General features: G+C 39.5%; 1 protein-coding gene and 2 long non-coding RNA genes across 10 annotated transcripts in view; 1 reads left to right on the top strand and 2 right to left on the bottom strand.

Annotated features, from left to right (window-relative positions):
* Nucleotides 1–1,232: 1,232 nt before the first annotated feature.
* LOC149270039 (uncharacterized) lies at nucleotides 1,233–10,808 on the bottom strand. Its single transcript, XR_016269162.1, has 2 exons — nucleotides 8,006–10,808; nucleotides 1,233–7,891 (listed from the first exon to the last, which is right to left on the bottom strand). It is a non-coding gene; the product is annotated as an uncharacterized LOC149270039 (long non-coding RNA).
* Nucleotides 10,809–17,460: 6,652 nt separating this feature from the next.
* Nucleotides 17,461–17,899, bottom strand: LOC149270038 (uncharacterized). The gene is made up of 2 exons (XR_016269169.1): nucleotides 17,798–17,899; nucleotides 17,461–17,734 (listed from the first exon to the last, which is right to left on the bottom strand). It is a non-coding gene; the product is annotated as an uncharacterized LOC149270038 (long non-coding RNA).
* A 1,968-nt stretch (nucleotides 17,900–19,867) lies between these two features.
* DIP-lambda (Dpr-interacting protein lambda) overlaps nucleotides 19,868–20,613 on the top strand; it is a 32,003-nt gene continuing 31,257 nt past the window's right edge. The window contains exons 1-2 of one of the 8 annotated variants that reach the window (XM_089463711.1): nucleotides 19,868–19,923; nucleotides 20,208–20,376. The gene's annotated coding sequence lies outside the window, so the exon portion shown is untranslated. Of the gene's footprint in view, nucleotides 20,377–20,613 lie in introns of all 8 variants that reach the window. The other 7 variants (XM_089463708.1, XM_089463706.1, XM_089463709.1 and 4 more) reach the window with 7 other exon arrangements.

Raw genomic sequence — 20,613 nt, 5'->3', positions numbered from 1 at the left:
TAAATTCTGTTATATTTTGGACACTATTGATGCCAGAGACCTCAAATTTTGTTACGGGCGTGGCACATCGAAAAATAACCTGTAATTTTCACATTTTTTGAGGGTAAGCATTCACACCTCAAAATGAGGTGTCTACGCCAAGTAGCGGCGTGGTAAATCGGGAAAACTGCATTTTCTACAGTATTTAGAACATAGAACTAAATAATCCCTTTATTTTCTGTTCATATACACACATAGTACACGCAAATAATGTCGTAAGTCTGTTATATGCATACTAGAATAATTCAATTCTTTTCTCGGTCTATAAGAGGCGCACAAACTATCTATCATACCAAAAAGTGTACTTCTATACCTTAATAAATGATTTGCTTTTGCTTTGAAAAACTTGTTCAAGAGGTAGGAATATAAAAGAACAGCCTTCGCCCCTTTCATGGTTCATGAAGCCCCTATAATAATTGTCTTAGAGCTTTCCTTCTTTTCAAAAGGTAATGTTGTTTAGTGAATGTCTTTTACATAAGCAGTAGTTGGATATAAAACGTTTGGGTAGCTGAAAGTTTGTGGCCTCCTGCTTAAAATGTATAAAAATATTTTTTTTTTTATACCCTGAACCCATTTTCAATGGGAAATCAGGGTATAATGGTTTTGTTGAAATGTATGTAACAGGCAGAAGGAGGCTTCGCAGACCCCACAAAGTATATATATTCTGGATCAGGGCGACAAGCTGAGTCGATTTAGTCCTGTTCGTCTGTCTGTCCATCCGTCCGTATGTCCGTTTGTCCGTCCGTCCGTCTGTCCGCATGTTTGAACGCGGCGATTTCCGAAGATAAAAGAGCTAGAGACTTCAAATTTTTTTTAAATGTTCGTAATTACAGCGCGGATATCGAGTTTATCATTAAAAATCGATAACTCATTCCGATCTTTTTTTTATCGATAAAAACCTTATCGAAAACTAGTTATAAAATTATATCTTCTACACCTTTATTGCTAGAGTCTCCAAATTTTTAATGTATGCTTATATGCAATTTATACAAATTCGGTTTTTGTTAAAATTTACCCTCCACCCCTATATTCACCCCCTCACCCTCACTTTTGTAAAAAGCGTATTTCAAATACTAGAGACTTGTGTTTTGGCATATAAATGCATATCCATATTATAATCATAATCAACTAGCTGGCCCGGCAAACGTTGCATTGCCCTCTATATTATTTCTAGGTAAAAAATTGTTGAAAGCTATGTTGTTCAGGTTGGGATACACTCTGATTAATTTATTAATCGGATTTTCATTCAAGCACCTTGTGGCAAAGGACATTCTTCGTTTTTTGGTCAGGTGCAAGAACAAATAATGCGGATGGTTTTCCAACACGTGAGCTTGCCACGTTCAATTGACCATGAGAAAAACACACATTTTCTAGATTGAGGCCACAAATAGTCAAAGATTGGCCCTATGACTTGTTGATCGTCATGGTGGAGGCAAGACGAAGCGGGAATTGAATTCGTTTAAATTCAAAGGGCATATCTGTTGAGATCATCGGAATCCTAGGAATAAGAACTTCCTCATCTTTAAATTTTCCTTTGAGTATCGACGCATGAATCACATTGCTCATCAGTTTTCTTATCACCAAACGCGTTCCATTGCACAGTTTTGGTTGCTTTAAATTTCTAAGCATGCAAATCTTGGAGAATTGCTCTTTTCATAGCTGTGTTCATTTCATGACGCCGGTCAAGTTGTTCTTCCATATTGCCCATGAAGTATATTTGCAAGAATTTGTGCTGTGCATCTTCAATATGTTGCAATGATCCAATGCGATGGCAAATCTGGCCTTGAATCTTTAAATTCAAAGCCATAGTTATAGTTAGATTTACACTTTTTACAGAAATCTAACAAACTACATTATTCCAAAATTTTGTTTTTTGTTTTTTTTTTTTTACAATCATAGAAAATAAAAATTTTAACGTAAATTACCTTAAATGTCGGATTATATCCGTCTCCAATAATTTCCGCCCCAAATGAAGACATTTGGAAACAAGCATTGTATTTTTGAGTGTTCGCTAGAAAATGTCGTGATTCTAGTGTTTCGCCGTAAAGCAGGGAACGCAATGCTCTGGTGGCGCGACCACTAATGGCAATGTCACTTTACCATTAAGGCAGCACAAACCGGGCGTTTCACCAGCAAACTTCAATTCTGGCAAACAACGTCCATTGGACCAATGCAAACTAAACGATTCAAGCTGTAATCAATGGTGCAATCATATCGAAACGCTGCTCGATTCAAATCAATCCTTGAACCATTTCTTATTGCCATTTCACGGGCTGCCTCTCTTTGAGAAGCACGAATTAAGGCCCTTCTTTGCTGGGTACTAACGCGGAGCCTTTCTCGGGCGATTTCTCGCTCTTCGTCAGATGATTGACTCGCGCTATTCCGTTGCCTAATTGCATTATGGGTCCGCCGGGAAAGATTAGATCTTCTAGGACGCGGCATTTTTATTAATAGTAATACTGCCCTCGCACAAAACCATATAAAACAATCGAGAAATATAAATATAAATAATTTACACAAATTTATGTTTGAGACAAACAAATACCTGAACTTTCGAGATATTTAGCTTTTGTAAAAGTCCAAAAATATAAAAAGCCAAAAATACACTTTTTAATAATTAACTTTTTTTTTTTTTTTAATTTCGAATTTTGAATTTTTTATTTATTTTTTGAACAGTCAGGTTTTAATCTTTTGATTTTTTTGAATTTTTGCAGAGATTTGACTTGAAATATTTTTCTTTTTGATTTTTTTTTTGTTTTTCGTTTCTTTTTTTTTTTTATTTTATTTTTTTTTTTTGTTGAATATTCTTTTTTTGTTTTGTTGAATAGTCAGGTCTGCTCGAGGCTGTGCCGTAGACTGACTGACTACATTTGTTTATTTACTTCTATACAGGACCGAAACTGTCACTGTTGTCAAGGCTACTGAGTATAAATGGAAATTTGAATCTTTAGGGAAAAAAACGCGTTTTTCAAGTATTCGTCAAATTTTTTCAGTATTTTAAAGATCCACTGACCTACTCGTGGCGGAGACAAATCTAACAAATCAAAAACCATGAAAATTGGTCCAGCAGATCTCGAGTTATAAGTGCTTGGACACTTTTACACAACTCTCTTTTATATATATAGATTGAGTTCTCATAGTAAGCGCACACTGCCGCCCATGCGTGTTTATGCTTGTGTGTGTGTGTGTAAATGTTTGTGTATGTGTGTGTGTGTGTATGTGTGTGTATGTATGTGCGTGTATGTATGCCTGTGTGTGCGTGCGTGCGTACGTGTGTGTGCGTGTGTGTGTGTGTGTGTGTGTGAGTGTGTGTGTGTGTGCGTGTTTCTTGTGTAAGCTGAAAGACGCGAAAAATTATTGAAATAGCTATTACTCCAAGGGTTCAGGGGATCTCGTAGTCGAGTAGTCTCGACTAAAGCTTTCTTACTTGTTATATAGTGATATTTGTGCCTTTATTAAGCTTGATGTGAGTTGGAATCCAAGAGATAGCTAAGAATTGAATTACTTGGTAAATGGGCGGGTCCGAATAATATCGGCCAATGAAACAATAGTTCAGCCATATAAATTTATATTTTATAGAGCTCGTACATATATGGATAAGTTATTTATTCAGAGTTCTTAAAGAAACGGGCTATTAATAATAAATAACATTATTTCTATATGCACACTTGTCTGAAATATAAATCTGTTTTGACTTTGGCTCAATCGACTATGACAGAACTACTTTGGTAACTAACCTACTTGAATACTGCAAAATGATTTTCATAGTAGCCATCTCTCTGTTCTCAAGAGTTGATATCATCGATGAGAGTAGACTTGGACGTGTCGTAGCATATACATATGTATGTAAAATATGTAATTCAAGTATTCATCTATGCTCGACACGCCTACTGCTAAATTGGTATGCACGCAAGCCTACATATATGGAGCTATGTATGTATTCGTAAACTACATAAGTATATTCATATTGTGTTTGATCGTCACGTTCGAGGATGTATTGAAATATCTTCAGTATCACGCAAATTCAATTTTAAGCAATCAAATCATCGAATATAATCGAATTGTATGCGATTTATGAATAAAGAGAATGATTTCTACCACAAATTGACACCAAATAAAACATAAATTTCTCTTCTAACAAAGTTAGCAGTCAAAGTTAGCTTTGCTGCAAACAAAAACGATTTAGCTCGGATTTTTGAAAATCCCATCACGTCGCAATATAGCACCCACAGCTCCTGATGACTGCTGTGTGGTGTCTGCCCCTCATGCCCCTCATACAGCAGTCACATCATCGCATCGGGCAGCGTTTGGTAGGCGGGTGGTAGTGGGCCGAGTAGCGTTGAGTCGCCGGCAGCTACAATTCATGTGCGAGATGAAAACTCATCCGAGCGTATGATTTATCATCAATGGTCTGCGATTGCAATTTTAATTTATGACATCAATAGCGAAGTTGTTTGGCCGCCAGCGTGTTAATGGACACTATTGTTACTGAACGTGAATGTGAGTATTTTCCTGTTGTATTTCTCTCTTCAAAGGCAATTCATACTTTGTCAATAAGCTTACAGTGGTCGCACATGTTTTGCAAGGTGATGTGTAAAATAGAGTTCAGCGATTTCACAGTCGCACATATGTACATGCGTCACTCAAGTGATTTTTTAAAATTTTATTTCCGTTTTTTTTTTTACGTTTACGAAAGACATATTGTTTAATTATCAAAATAATTCTGAATGATAATCTACAGAAAAAGTGAAAAATATATTAAAATACTGTTGGTATATAAACACAAAGTATTCCACAGCTCTTAGATATACTCTCCCTAAGTAATAAGTAAATTATGCAAAATGTCTACACAAACATTCTCTATCCCAGCTTAGAACTCTTAGTAACTAAATTCACAACCATCCATATCCGCATAAGACATCTATGCAGCAGCTTTCTTTCTTAAGATATTGTGAAAAGAAACTATTTGTTCATAATCAATTACTTACGAAAGGCTAACTGCTCAAATGTGATATTCAATTTAATATTACAAACTACATGGATACTTTTGATAGAATCGGGAAAAATTTAAAATAAAGCATTAAGCTAAAATTATTGTAAATTTTAAAGTTTAATTACGACTTAACATAAATTTAAATGATTAGAGTTTTAATATATGTATTTGAATCTTCAGACATTCACAGCCAAACGACATTTCTAAATAACTTGCTTAATAGTACTAGCGAAATAGATGATTATCTGCTGTGGCATTGTTCTTGTATTTTAAATATTTATGAGTGTAGTGATTCATAGGAGCGCCGATGGAAAAATCAAGAAACGAAAATGAGTCAATATTAAAAATGTAAGTATGAGTCTGCAACTAAGCAGTTAAGATTTTATTGTGCTCACATAATCACTTTTGAGCAAATCCCCTAAACTCATAGAATGAAAAGTCGAAAAGCAAAGACAACGTCAATGGCAGCCGACAACAATAACTTTTAATCACTTTAAATAATAAAATCCAAGAAACACTTTCGGATTTACTGAGTTTCTTGTTGGGGATTACCTCAGTGAATCTCAACGGCTTAGTAAAATGCCTTTTGCACTAGAACATCATGGCTCCGCCAGTCTTAAGACCGCTTGCCATTCAATCGTATGTATATACTCGCAAATGCGGATTTTTGCAAACATTTCTCATACCCAAGCGACCAAGCGCCCAAGCGCCCCTGCGCCCAAGCGCGGCTGCTCGAAAGGAGTCGAGCACTTCCCAGCTGAACGAAACCAGCTGAAACTTAGATGATGCTGGTGATGTTGAATGTGTAGATAGAGACTTTGCCTTCTAACGCGAATGTGAACACAACAAATTGTTATTGCTAGATGCTTTGATAAATGCCTTTCTATCACAATGATGATAATCTCAACTAATGAGGAATTAAAATTGGATTACAGCATACTCTAATTAAAAGGCTTATGTGAATGCAACAATGAATTCTGTACATGAGGATTAAGAGGAATATATATATACACATATGTATGTACAGACGCACAATTGTATTTGCTGAAAACGTTTTTTCAGCTTACAGGTTTTTAGAAGTTTGCCATGAAAAGAAGCGCATATAATATATAATATTAACGAACATATATGTACATAATCGTATATAGCTAATGTGTTTTTGGGAATGTTGAGAAAATCATCGGCGTACGCTTGCATTCCACATAAACTTATTCCAAGACAAATGATGGCCGTTAACTGTTGAACTTTTAACTGCTTAAACCTAATTGGACTGCTAAGAGGTACTCCATAATTGCGAGAGCGGGGACCAATAAGCCGAGTGACATCCTTTGCTTCTTATGCTCATATCGCCCAAAGCAGTTAGTCATTCCGTCATTCAGTCACTCAGTCGTTCAGAAAGGCTAATTGTTTTCTATACGAGCCAAATAAACAGCAAGGAGCATTGTAATCGCCGGCATTAAAACACTGTCAATCGCTCAGGAAAGCATCCCTCTTAGTACGGATGGCACTCGAACAAATGGACGTTGACTTTGGCTGCCATGGCCGAAAGCAAACCGAACAGTAACAGTAACAATTACAACAACAACAATAATTACATTCGCAATGTCGATGTCGACAAAACAACAGAGATTATTGTCAGTCAGTCAAGTGGGAAGCTGATGCTTTTCAAAAAAGACTTTGAACAATAAATGATGTGAAATCTCCTGAAAGAGTGTGTGCCTTTTGACGTGCACTTGCAATTCGCGAAGGGCGCATTCACATTCGCATCCACATTCGCATTCACACTCGCAACCGTCTTGCCAGGCTTTTGATTTCTGTTGCCTGGCTCTCTTTTTGTTGAGAAAGCCGTAGCTGTTGTCGTTTCTTATGCATGGATGCCTGACTGTCTCACTGTCTGGGCCTGTTTGCCAGCAAGAACTTCCGTTTGTTTTTCGGCACCGGGAGCGAATTGGTAAGCCATGCTCCTCTTACATTTTTCCTGTTCGCTCGAAAACCAAAAAGCAAACATTTTTTCCTGAGCCACTCGACTTGTACAAAGTAAATCGGCTTTTCGATTGTCTTTCAAGTGGGAAGTACAGACAAAGTACAGAAATTATGCTCACATAAGTCCTGAACTTCTACATCGCTAATGTTCGCCTCCGCATTGCATAAGTCAGATACGACCCTGATGCCTGAAGTGGTCATAAAAGCAGTCAATTGGTACGCCTGATACTTTCCCTGAATATTATTGCTCCAAGTGTTACACTTTGTTCACAGTGAATGGTATTGATTTGATTTAATGAGCACCCTTCTATAGTTTGAATGAGTTCAATATATTAAATACGTATGTATTTTGGGGTGTCTACACAAATTTAACAAGTGAGATATTCATCAATTTCATTCTAAGAAAGCTCTAATCGACACTGCTCCATAACGAAATCCACTGAACTCTTTGGAACTAATATTTCAATAATTCTTCGCGTCACACATACAATCGCAAGCACGCATCTAGTGGATGGACTTTCTTCATGAAACACAAGACTCTAGTATTTTAAATACGCTCTATACAAATTTATTGGTGAGGGGGCGGATATAGGGGTGGGAGTGAATTATCCAGTGCTCTCATAATTTTTCGAGCAAATAGAGCCAGATTGGCAAAAAAAAAAGAAGCTAAATTAAAGAAAAAATAGGCCAAAATAAAAGCTGGGTTTAAAAAACACTATTTTCTTAATTAAATTCATTTATGATTATTCATTTGTTTTTAATTGTTTGATGCCTTCAACTATAGACAAGGAATCTTCACTTTCAAGAGAAATGTTAAAATCAGAAACGTCGAAATCATCACTCCACTCTCAACAGAGACGTATTTAATAACGACACCTAAAACCATTAACGTAGAAATTATAGATATACATGCATATACATATATGCAAATTATAAAATATTCAATCTTTTAACGAGAGGTCAGGTGTTTAATAAATAATTGTTAATTACCGAGCCGCTTTGTCACTTGATTTGTCCAAAACCAAAATAAATTTAACACTTCCAATCTTATTTCTTCCAGAAAATGAGGAGCCAACGAATGTTTAATTATGTTGTACATTTAGTACGGTGTAGTTTAAATCGCTAAACGCTCATGCTGTCGCATAATTTTGTTTGGCGGAGAGTACATAGGTTGTTGATGGGAGCAATTAATGTGTGATTTGCCACATAGAGGAAAAGTGCTGTTGGTTGTTGCTGTGGTTTTTGTTGGAGTTTGCCCAAAATCAATTTTTTCTTTCTGTGCCCATCCAATTCGTGCACGTTAGTGTTTTTTTGTTGACACACGAGACCTGTTGCTCATACCACGAAATGATTTCTATAGATTGTATGATATAAAATCATGTATCGATACTTGTATTCATGATTTTTAGTGTTGGCAGCGATAAGAACAAAATTAATCAAAATAAGTAAATGAAAATGAAATAAAGCTAAAATAGAGCTAAATTAATTTCTTGAAAGCCAGAATTCCCGCAGCCCGCCGTTTTCGAATTTTTCCCGCAGTGGGACTTCAAATAAAGCCAGATCTGACGGGAAAAAAGCTGAAATGACAGCCCTGGAATTATCACAAAAACGATAAATATGAACTAAAATTTGGCGACTCTAGCTCTAAAGATGTAGGAGATATAATTAACAAGTATAATAATAAACAAGTAAGAAAGCTCTAGTCGAGGCTGCTCGATTACGAGATCCCCTAATCCCTTCGAGCAACTGATAATTCAGTACAACATATGAATTTACATATGAAATTTGGCGACTCTAGCTTTAATGTTGGAAATATAATAAAGTAGCTTATTTATATAAATAAAATAAAAAACAAGTAAGAAAGCTCTAGTCGAGACTGCTCGACTACGAGATCCCCTGAACCCTTGGAGCAATAGATATTTCAATAATTTTTCGCGTCTTTCAGCTTACACAAGAAACACGCACACACACAGGCATACATACACACACACGCATACAGACACACATACACACACACACACGCATACAACCACAAGCGCATACACACACACATACACATACACACACACATACACAAACACATACTCACACATACACAAACACATACACACACACAAGCACCCACGCATAAACGCATGGGCTGCAGTGTGCGCTTACTATGAGAACTTAATTGTTTAATAACTTTTTTTATGGACGTACGATCTTCATGAAACTTTCAGATTATGATTATAACATAGATATGCATGTAATTGCCAAAGCACAAGTCTCTAGTATTTGAAATACGCTTTTTACAAAAGTGAGGGTGAGGGGGTGAATTTAAGGGTGGGGGGTAAATTTTAACAAAAACCGAAATTGTATAAATTGCATAAAAGCATACATTAAAAATTTGGAGACTCTAGCAATAAAGGTGTAGAAGATATAATTTTATAACTGGTTTTCGATAAGGTTTTTTATCGATAAAAATAAGATCGGGATGAGTTATCGAATTTTAATGATAAACTTGATATGCGCGCTGTAATTACGGACATTTTAAAAAAAATTTGAAGTCTCTAGCTCTTATATCTTCTGAAATCGACGCGTTCATACATACGGACAGACGGACAGACGGACAGACAGACGGACAGGGCCCAATCAACTCAGCTCGTCACCCTGATCAAGAATATATATACTTTGTGGGGTCTGCCACGCCTCCTTCTGCCTGTTACATACATTTCAACAAAACCATTATACCCTGATTTCCCATTGAAAATGGGTTCAGGGTATAATAACGGAACGGAGATAAACTCTTCTAAGATCAACGCGTTCAAAAATACAGATACATAGACGGACGGGAGGACACACAGACATGGCACAAGAATATATATATTTTGTGGGGTGTGCCACATCTCCTTCTGCCTGTTACATACATTTCAATAAAACCATTATAAACAAGTAAGAAAGCTCTAGTCGAGACTGCTCGACTACGAGATCCCCTGAACCCTTGGAGCAATAGATATTTCAATAATTTTTCGCGTCTTTCAGCTTAGAAACAAGAAACACGCACACACACACACACACAGGCACGTACGCACACACAGGCACACATACACACACACGCACACACACGAGTTCGAGTTGCGTTTTCACGGAGTGCGGTCGATGTCATCGTGGTCCATCGTAGACAATAGCTTGAACTGTGTTTTCCCTTGTGAAAGTGGAAAGAACTGAAGTCAACGTGTTTGCTGTGGGCGCGGCGTACCCAGCGACCTCAAAAAACTACCAGAGACTTACTGCGCGGCGGTTCGTGGAATTCCCAAGCGGTATAATTCGTAGGTGCAAGAGAGGGGGGGCGATAGCGTCAGTGTTTTGGCGTCAGGGCTTCTTTCCTTTCCTTGTCTTTTGTGAGCGCGTAAATTTTGTTACTTTAGGCGTCACACTTGCGCAATAAGAAAAATCAGGTGCATTCACTCTAACAGCTGTTAGTAGTGCTGGAAATTGCATCGGGCAATCAGCTGCTCACTAACGTTGGTGAGTTGCTAAGCCTTAGCAAAGACAGCAACCTAGCTGCTGGAGTGAAGTAGCAGTTAATAAAAGTAGTGCATACTTTCGGGCTCTCGCTGTAGTCAAGTTGAGTTTAAGTTACTGCGGGTTGTAAACTCAGATTATAGTAGTAGCCATTGCCCACTACAGGCTTCACGCCGTGGTAGTCGGAGCAGAAATGGATGCCATGATGGAGGACGAGCTGCAAGCTTTTGCGCGTCGTTCCTCGTTGCAGCGATCGCCGCAGCAACAACAGAGAGGGTTGGCGCAGCCGTCGACTTCTATCCAGGCTCCAGTGGCTGAGTGCCAGGCACCCAAGTCACTAAAAGAAGCGTTAGCTCAAATAGGAGCTACACTAGAGGGTTTGTCTGCCTTATTTGGGGGTCAGCGGCATATAAATGCCTTAATGAGAGAGGAGCTGGCTAGGCTGGTCAGCCTTCACAAGACGGCCGAAGCGTTCTGCAACCGTTCGGTTAAAAACTGTGAGGTGCAGACCACGCCACTCAAAAAAGTAGGCGAAAACTTTAAGGCAGCGAGCATTAGTGCTACAGTAGGTAGCAATACTCCCAAGCGGTCGAGGGAAGTTGCCTCCGAACAGAGGAAAACTCCCTCAAAAAAGCCGAGGCCCAATAGAAGTGCAGCGAACCCAAAAGAACCAATGGCTCTACGGGCTACAGCTGAATCTGAAACTTCAAACCAGGCCGCCCGACAGACAAACCAGAGCAGCTGGACAGTCGTCAAAGGGCGAAAGCCTATGCAAAAACGTCCCAGGACTGACGCGATTGCGATTTCAGGCGTAGGGGGTTGCAGCTATGCGGACATGCTTCGTGTAGTTAAAAACGACCCAAATTTGAAGCATCTGAGCAGCGACGTTCAAGGCATTAGGAAGACAGCTAAGGGGGACCTTTTACTGCAACTGAGTAGGAAGCCGGAGCATAGCGCTGAGGCTCTGCACGAAGCTGTAGGCAAGGCCTTGGGAGACCGAGCGGTAGTTAAAACACTTACCGAATCGGCGCAAGTTGAGATTCGCGATCTAGATGAGTTAGCGACCAAAGAGGAGATCTTGGAGGCAGTTAGGGTGGAGTTGAAGGATAGCTCACTCCCCATTGAGGCTATCAAATCGCTTCGGCCAGCTTTCGGTGGACAGCAAAGAGCTACGGTTGCTCTTCCAATTGGGAAAGCTAAAACTCTGCTCGAGCTGTCCAAAATTAGAATAGGATGGGTAGTTTGCCGTATCCGAGCCGTGGAGCAGCCTAAACGCTGTTTCAAGTGCCTCGATTACGGTCATATGGCAGCAAACTGCGGCAGCGACTGTGACTTAAAGGGCGCCTGTTTCAGGTGTGGAGAGATGGGTCACAGTGCCAAAGCATGCACCAAGCCACCAAAATGTAGCCTCTGCATCCGGAAAGGTGAAAAGCAGACGGACCATTCAGCAGGCAGCTTCAAGTGCCCATCTTACCGTGAAGCTGCTCGTAAAATGAAATGTTAAGGTTTTTGCAGCTTAACTTAAATCATTGTGTTGCTGCCCAAGATCTTCTAGAGCAGACCATTAGGGAAAAATGTATAGATGTAGCTTTTCTCAGTGAGCCTCACCACTGTAGAACCAGCTGCCCTAGGACATGGTCAACAGACGTTAATGGCAAAGCTGCGTTGTGGGTATGCGGCAACTCAACGAACGTACTTTCGAATGTTAAGTCATTCAATGGGTTCGTACGTGGCCGATATGGTAGCTTATGGCTTTACAGTTGCTATCTGGCCCCCAGCATGCAGCTCAGTGAATTCACGACGGTGCTCGACGAGCTTGCCGAGGATGCTAGGGGTCGGAAGGCCATTATAGCTGGAGATTTTAACTCCTGGGCGCTAGAATGGGGTAGCCCCACAACAAATGCCAGAGGTCGTATCCTACTGGAGATCTTCGCGACAATAGGTGAGCCACCTGCCAGGGCGTCAACATTGTGGAGGGAGTCGTATCGGCTAGATACTTTTGATCCCGCGGTCTTTTCAGAGGCCATTCAGTCTCTGGGTACAATTGGTAATGCTGAGGCCAGAGCATGCCAAATGGTAGCCCAAATACAGTGTGCCTGCAATGGCAGCATGTTACGTCGCAAGCAGTTCACGCGACAACATGAGCCTACGTATTGGTGGAATACGCAAATAGGTGACATTCGTCGCAAATGCATCCAGGCGAGAAGAAGCTACCAACGGGCTCGCGGTAGGTCAACGTTTTTTGAGAAACAGTTAGCTTACCAGGCAGCTAGAAGACAGCTGAAGAAGGCCATTCGGGCAAGCAAAAGAGAATGTTTTTTACAGTTGTGCGACTCAGCCGAATATGACCCTTGGGGCAGGGCATATAAGATAGTAGTTAAAAGACTATACGCAGGTAGACAGGTGCAGCCTACGGATCGTCTGGAGCTTAAATCGATTGTGGAAACACTCTTTCCAGAAAGTTTAAGCTCCATTCACGCCCCTGAGTCCGAGTCTGCTGATCAGGGCTCAACGAGCACTGAAATTGTCTTAGTTACAGAGGAAGAAATATCAGTAGTTCTCCGAGGTCTTAGAACCAACACAGCTCCAGGGCCGGACGGGATCCCAAATCGTGCGCTAAAGCTAGCCCTCGCCTTGCACCCAAGTACGTTCGCCGAATTATTTAACGAATGCCTGATCCAAGAGACGTTCCCGGCAAAATGGAAAGCCCAGAATCTGGTATTGCTACCCAAGGCTGGCAAACCACCAGATGAGCCATCTTCGTACAGACCGATCTGTCTCTTAGACACCATGGGAAAGGTGTTTGAGAAACTGATCTGCTCTAGGCTGGAGACTGCGATTGCAAGCGCCGGAGGCCTGTCACCAAACCAATTTGGATTCCGGAAGGCCCGGTCAACAACGGACGCGCTTAACAAAGTTGTTGGTCTGGCCACTTCCGTTATTCAAGGCACCAGATGGAGGCACGGGACGAAGGAATACTGTATCATCGCGACCCTGGATGTAAGGAATGCCTTCAACACAGCTAGTTGGGATATGATACTGAATGCGCTGACACAATATAATATCCCTAAATATCTAAGAGAGATAATAAAGAGCTACTTCAGAGGAAGAACACTGGTATACAACACGAGTGAGGGTCCCCAAACTCATACAGTGTCAGCTGGAGTACCCCAAGGCTCAGTGCTGGGGCCTCTCCTATGGAACATCATGTACGACGGCGTACTGCGCTTGGAACTACCAGCAGGCGCGCACACCATTGGCTTTGCTGATGATGTAGCTGTCGTAGCCATAGGAAAGGAGCTCAAAGATACAGAGGATATGTGCAGCGAAAGTATCAATCGCATACGAAGCTGGTTGACAGGAGCTGGGCTCGAGCTTGCGGCACACAAGACAGAAGTTGTACTAGTCAGCAGTCGCAAAAGAGCGGAAACTGCCAATATAAAGATCGGCAGCGTCACCATTGCGTCAAAGAGGGCGATAAAATATCTTGGTGTCATGATAGACACAAGATTAACTTTCCGCGAGCACTTAGAATATGTGCATAAAAAGGCAGCTGATTCTTGCAGAGCTCTCTCGAGAATCATGCTTAACACGCGGGGACCTAAACAGCAACGACGTCTCCTCCTAATGAGCGTCATTAGGTCTGTCATCCTCTATGCTGCGCCAATATGGGCAAGAGCGATGGCAACGCCGAGCTACAGCCGAGGCATTTGCGCGATCTACAGGCTGAGCGCAATCAGAGCCAGCTGCGCTTTCAGGACTATCTCCGATGACGCGGCGCTCGTCATAGCCGGTATGGTGCCACTGGAGTATTTGGTCGCCGAAGCCGTGGAGCGGAATTCGCACGGGCCTACGCGACTCAACGCTGTCAGGGCGAACAGCATCGCACGATGGCAAAGAAGGTGGAATAGCTCAGCTAAAGGGCGGTGGACGCACAAGCTCATCCCGGAGCTTGAACCATGGGTTAACCGCAAACATGGCGAGGTTAACTTCTACCTTACGCAGATCCTCTCGGGTCATGGATGCTTTCGGAGCTATTTGAAGCGCTTTGGCCACGAGGAATCTGACGAGTGCCCCTGGTGCGAGCGAGGGCATGTGGAAGACGCCAACCACATTCTTTTCGAATGTGGACGGTTCCTGGAGGAGAGGCGTCGTCTGGAAGAGGCAGTGGGCCGCTCCATCAGAGCGGACAACTTAGTCAACGCCATGCTGGAATCGGAGAAAGCTTGGGAACTAACAAGCACCTTCGCGGCCACGGTGATGATGGAGCTCCGCCGAGTCGAGCGATCGAGAAGACGAGCTGTCCCAGGCTAAGGTAGCGCATAGTGCTTGCGAAGCAATGCTTTACGGGCGTCCCGCAAGCACCGCGCGCTATCCTAGCCACCACGCAACTTGCAATTTGTATAATTTTTGTCAATAAATGAATATAAAAAAAAAAAACATACACACACACGCATACAGACACAAATACACACACACACACGCATACACACACACATACACACACACATACACAAACACATACCCACACAAGCACCCACGCATAAACACGCATGGGCTGCAGTGTGCGCTTACTATGAGAACTTAATAGTTTAATAACTTTTTTTCTGGATGTACGATCTTCATGAAACTTTCAGATTATGATTATAACATGAATATGCATGTAATTGCCAAAGCACAAGTCTCTAGTATTTGAAATACGCTTTTTACAAAAGTGAGGGTGAGGGGGTGAATTTAGAGGTGGGGGGTTAATTTTAACAAAAACCGAAATTGTATAAATTGCATGTAAGCATACATTAAAAATTTGGAGACTCTAGCAATAAAGGTGTAGAAGATATAATTTTATAACTGGTTTTCGATAAGGTTTTTTATCGATAAAAAAAGATCGGGATGAGTTATCGATTTTTAATGATAAACTTGATATGCGCGCTGTAATTACGGACATTCTAAAAAAAATTTGAAGTCTCTAGCTCTTATATCTTCTGAAATCGACGCGTTCATACATACGGACAGACGGACAGACGGACAGACGGACAGACGGACGGACGGACAGACGGACAGACGGACAGACAGACGGACAGGGCCAAATCAACTCAGCTCGTCGCCCTGATCAAGAATATATATACTTTGTGGGGTCTGCCACGCTTCCTTCTGCCTGTTACATACATTTCAACAAAACCATTATACCCTGATTTCCCATTGAAAATGGGTTCAGGGTATAACAAGTAAGAAAGCTCTAGTCGAGACTGCTCGACTACGAGATCCCCTGAACCCTTGGAGTGCTAGCTATTTCAATAATTTTTCGCGTCTTTCAGCTTACACAAGAAACACACACACATACACATACACATACACACACAAGCACCCACGCATAAACACGCATGGGCTGCAGGTTGCGCTTACTATGAGAACTTAATTGTTTAATAACTTTTTTTATGGACGTACGATCTTCATGAAACTTTTAGATTATGATTATAACATGAATATGCATGTAATTGCCAAAGCACAAGTCTCTAGTATTTGAAATACGCGTTTTACAAAAGTGAGGGTGAGGGGGTGAATTTAGAGGTGGGGGGTAAATTTTAACAAAAACCGAAATTGTATAAATTGCATATAAGCATATATAAAAAATTTGGAGACTCTAGCAATAAAGGTGTAGAAGATATAATTTTATAACTGGTTTTCGATAAGGTTTTTCATCGATAAAAAAAGATCGGGATGAGTTATCGAATTTTAATGATAAACTCGATATCCGCGCTGTAATTACGAACATTTTTTAAAAAATTTGAAGTCTCTAGCTCTTATATCTTCGGAAATCGACGCGTTCAAACATACGGACAGACGGACAGACGGACAGACAGACAGACGGACAGGGCCAAATCAACTCAGCTCGTCACCCTGATCAAGAATATATATACTTTGTGGGGTCTGCCACGCCTCCTTCTGCCTGTTACATACATTTCAACAAAACCATTATACCCTGATTTCCCATTTTCAATGGGTTCAGGGTATAACAAGTAAGAAAGCTCTAGTCGAGACTGCTCGACTACGAGATCCCCTGAACCCTTGGAGCAATAGATATTTCAATAATTTTTCGCGTCTTTCAGCTTACCCAAGAAACACGCACACACACACACAGGCATACATACACACACACGCATACAGACACACATACACACACACACACGCATACATACACAAACGCATACACACACACATACACATACACACACACATACACACACATACACAAACACATACACACACAAGCACTCACGCATAAACACGCATGGGCTGCAGTGTGCGCTTACTATGAGAACTTAATTGTTTAATAACTTTTTTTATGGACGTACGATCTTCATGAAACTTTCAGATTATGATTATAACATAGATATGCATGTAATTGCCAAAGCACAAGTCTCTAGTATTTGAAATACGCTTTTTACAAAAGTGAGGGCGAGGGGGTGAATTTAAGGGTGGGGGTTAAATTTTAACAAAAACCGAAATTGTATAAATTGCATATAAGCATACATTAAAAATTTGGAGACTCTAGCAATAAAGGTGTAGAAGATATAATTTTATAACTGGTTTTCGATAAGGTTTTTTATCGATAAATAAAGATCGGGATGAGTTATCGAATTTTAATGATAAACTTGATATGCGCGCTGTAATTACGGACATTTTAAAAAAAATTTGAAGTCTCTAGCTCTTATATCTTCTGAAATCGACGCGTTCATACATACGGACAGACGGACAGACGGACAGACGGACAGACAGACGGACAGGGCCAAATCAACTCAGCTCGTCACCCTGATCAAGAATATATATACTTTGTGGGGTCTGCCACGCCTCCTTCTCCCTGTTACATACATTTCAACAAAACCATTATACCCTGATTTCCCATTGAAAATGGGTTCAGGGTATAAATAGTCTAATATTAATTATTATCATTCAGGATTAAAATCATTTGAATCTTGTTTAATAAAAGAAATCATAAAATATACATATATATGAAGATCAGCAATAAGAATTTAGTAAAATTTTGACTTTATAATTTAAAAAGTATGAAAATTTATCAAAACTCTGTATATAATGTTGGCCCATCGTTAATAAGAGTGAAAAGTAACCCATCTGCGGATTTTACGCATAGGCTTTAAATCTATGTTAACCGTTAACCGTAGAAAATATGTGGGTTGTTTCGTCCATGTTTATCCACTACATAAATTAGATCTAATCAAATGTCAGGTACTTGGGTATTACACTGGACAAAAGACTTACTTTCAACGACCGTTTAACCAATACAAACGAAAACTCAAACATATAGTACGTGCGTTTCATAGCCAAGTATCATAAATCAACATACATATTCGTATATAAACGACTTACCTGGCATAGCCATGTAGTTTTTGTATTATTTAGTATTTAATTTAACTTGTAACAAATAACCTTGGGGTTTTCTAGTTGTTTTTTTTTTTTTATTTTTTTTTTTATTTGTTTTTTACCTAAATAATTATGTCATCGGATATGCCATATGTTATATTTGTAAATAAGATAAGGTCAAAACTCTTAAATTATTGTAAGATTTCATTCACAAAAAAAAAAAAATCTGTAGTTATAACAAAGAGTGAAATAAACAGAATGACGAGTGAAATAGAAAAGAATAATTCGATCTGGGATTGACTACGCAAGTATATATTCCGATTCGATAATTACAATACTTTATGAAACAGACGGGCGAACTATTTCTTGATCAGGATGACCAGCTGAGTCGATATAGCCCTGTCCGTCTGTCCGCCCGCCCGTATGAGCAAGCCGATCTCAGAAGATATAAAAACTAGAGAGCTGAAACTTGGCATACATACTCATGTATACCATAGGCAGTATTGGAAATGAAATAATGTCCGATAACTTTTCCGATAATTTTTTTATCGAGAATAATCGGAAAATCGATTTTGTTTTATTCAGCCTAATTGTAACGCCCTTAGACCTGGAGACTTTAAATTTGCGTTGTATATAAAGTTAATGGATACAACGATTTTGTATTTTACAGATTTTGGATACCACGCCCCCTTCTCCGCCCATTTCTCCCAGTCAGCAGTCTCGACTGGAGCCTTCTTACTTGTTATGTGTAGCGTATATGAAAGGTTTAAATTATAACCATCAGAAAATGCCGAAAACATCACATACATTCCATTGCTAATATGTTAGATACACAATCGCCATGGTAATCTAACCACACAACCTGTGAGCGTACAAATAAAAATGTATATTAGTATGTATATACTTTTGCGTTGGAAGCTGGGTAAAATTCGTAGATTTTGTGGTGATAAATAAACCGAAGGACCTTGGAAATGAAATAATGGCGGGGTTATGTTTTAAAAAGAATTTGGGAAATGTAAACCAAGTATGTATGTTCAATGAATTCACTTGAGACCATTTGTTAGGTTGTTTGCATTATTTCTAATATGCTGCTTTTTTGCTTTGGCTCTAATTTTTGCGGTAAACAATGAAATTTTATTAATTTTATAATGCTTTTAATTCAAGTCTGGTCGTAAAAGCTGATATATATATATAAACATGTTAATAATATAATAAAATCCGCATTATCAGAATTGAATATTAAGTTTGTGAAACAAAGGTCAGAATAGAACTTTGAGTCAACTTTGAGTCACCTTAACCATGAAAATATCCAATGAGGATTACCATCAAATTAACTATAATGCAGGCCTCTATAGACTGTATAATAATAAATAGTTTCAAGCAAAACTGATTTATTTAACAAAGCACACTACTGGGACAAGACCAGTTTTGAACTGTCTCTAATTTTGTTAATCCTCAATGATTTTGGCTACCCAATAGATTTAATCATCAAGCTATGACATTTTGATCTATAGGTAGACAATATGTATTTCAGGTACCCAAAATAAAAGGGTTTTGTAAGGTATATATAAATAAATATAAGCTGAAAGACTTGGCTTAAGAATTAACCAACAATTTTCAATGAGTTCAAGCCAAGAGTTAGACCATTAACTCATATTCAATGACAAAAGGGTAAAACAATTAGTTACATGAATCAAAGAACAGGAAATAAAATCCACATCGACACGTGGTGGAATCTGTTTTTATTTCTCCAGTCACTCTCTCATTATAATGGATTCCTCTCTCTCGCTTTCTCTCTCTCCAACACTCCAACCCCTGCCATATAGCCGCCAATGGATGTCCTGCATACGCTCTCCCCGCACATCGAAGGGGTGATTGTCTACTTCGGGTCGCAAACGAGCTAATACGAAGTGCAGCATTTGTCCATTACACGGTACGCTTAGCTTATCACTAGTCGCATTTACTCAGTTTCAATCAGAGCTTGACGCGCGTCGGTCGTGTAGAAGTTGCATTGAGCACAAATTGTAAGCGACAGCGAACTCGAAGCTCACAGTTCCAAAACGTGCAATCCCGTCGTTACGTTTATAATTGGCTTTGCAACGTTTATATACATATAATTAAACCAATTTTATGTTGAATTGTGAACTCCGAGCTAAAAAAGTTAAAGAGAAGTCGCATCGATATTTATATTTTTCTTTTATACATATACATCAAAATTTCCAGTTTGTTATTTCTCAATGAAAATGGAATTTTATTTTCATAAATTACCGATCATTTGTGCACAGATAATTAATATTGCATTACTCAGCGTTATCTTAATCTAAGACTCGAAGAGGATTCGCGATACTTCTACTCCAAATTCGTTTGTTTTTCACATGATAGAAATAAAATCAAAATCTAATAGATAAATAAAAAATAAAAAAAATAAAGGAAGTGCCACATTGTAAGCGAAACTAATATCAGTTCATGTCTAAAACGTAAGCAATTTAATAAATAATAATTAATGATCTCATTCAAAATTAAAACAAAAAGATAAATTTGAACTTTAATTAAGTCAAGTAACGCATACACGAATTGCTTTTCTAACCCGCATTGTAAACGAATTCTTAATATAGATGTATAGATAAATGTAGCTTAGAAGGCTGTTTTTGAGCATCATTTTAGATATCGGTCGGGTGATCAACATCTTTCCTCTTGCAATCTCAAAAGAGTTC

This window comes from Drosophila arizonae, chromosome 3, assembly GCF_054131065.1.
Source record: "Drosophila arizonae isolate 15081-1271.41 chromosome 3, UAZ_ARI_1.0, whole genome shotgun sequence".
Classification (NCBI taxonomy): domain Eukaryota; kingdom Metazoa; phylum Arthropoda; class Insecta; order Diptera; family Drosophilidae; genus Drosophila; species Drosophila arizonae.
The sequence above is the reverse complement of the archived record's forward strand: the minus strand, read 5'-3'. Positions and strand labels throughout refer to the sequence as shown.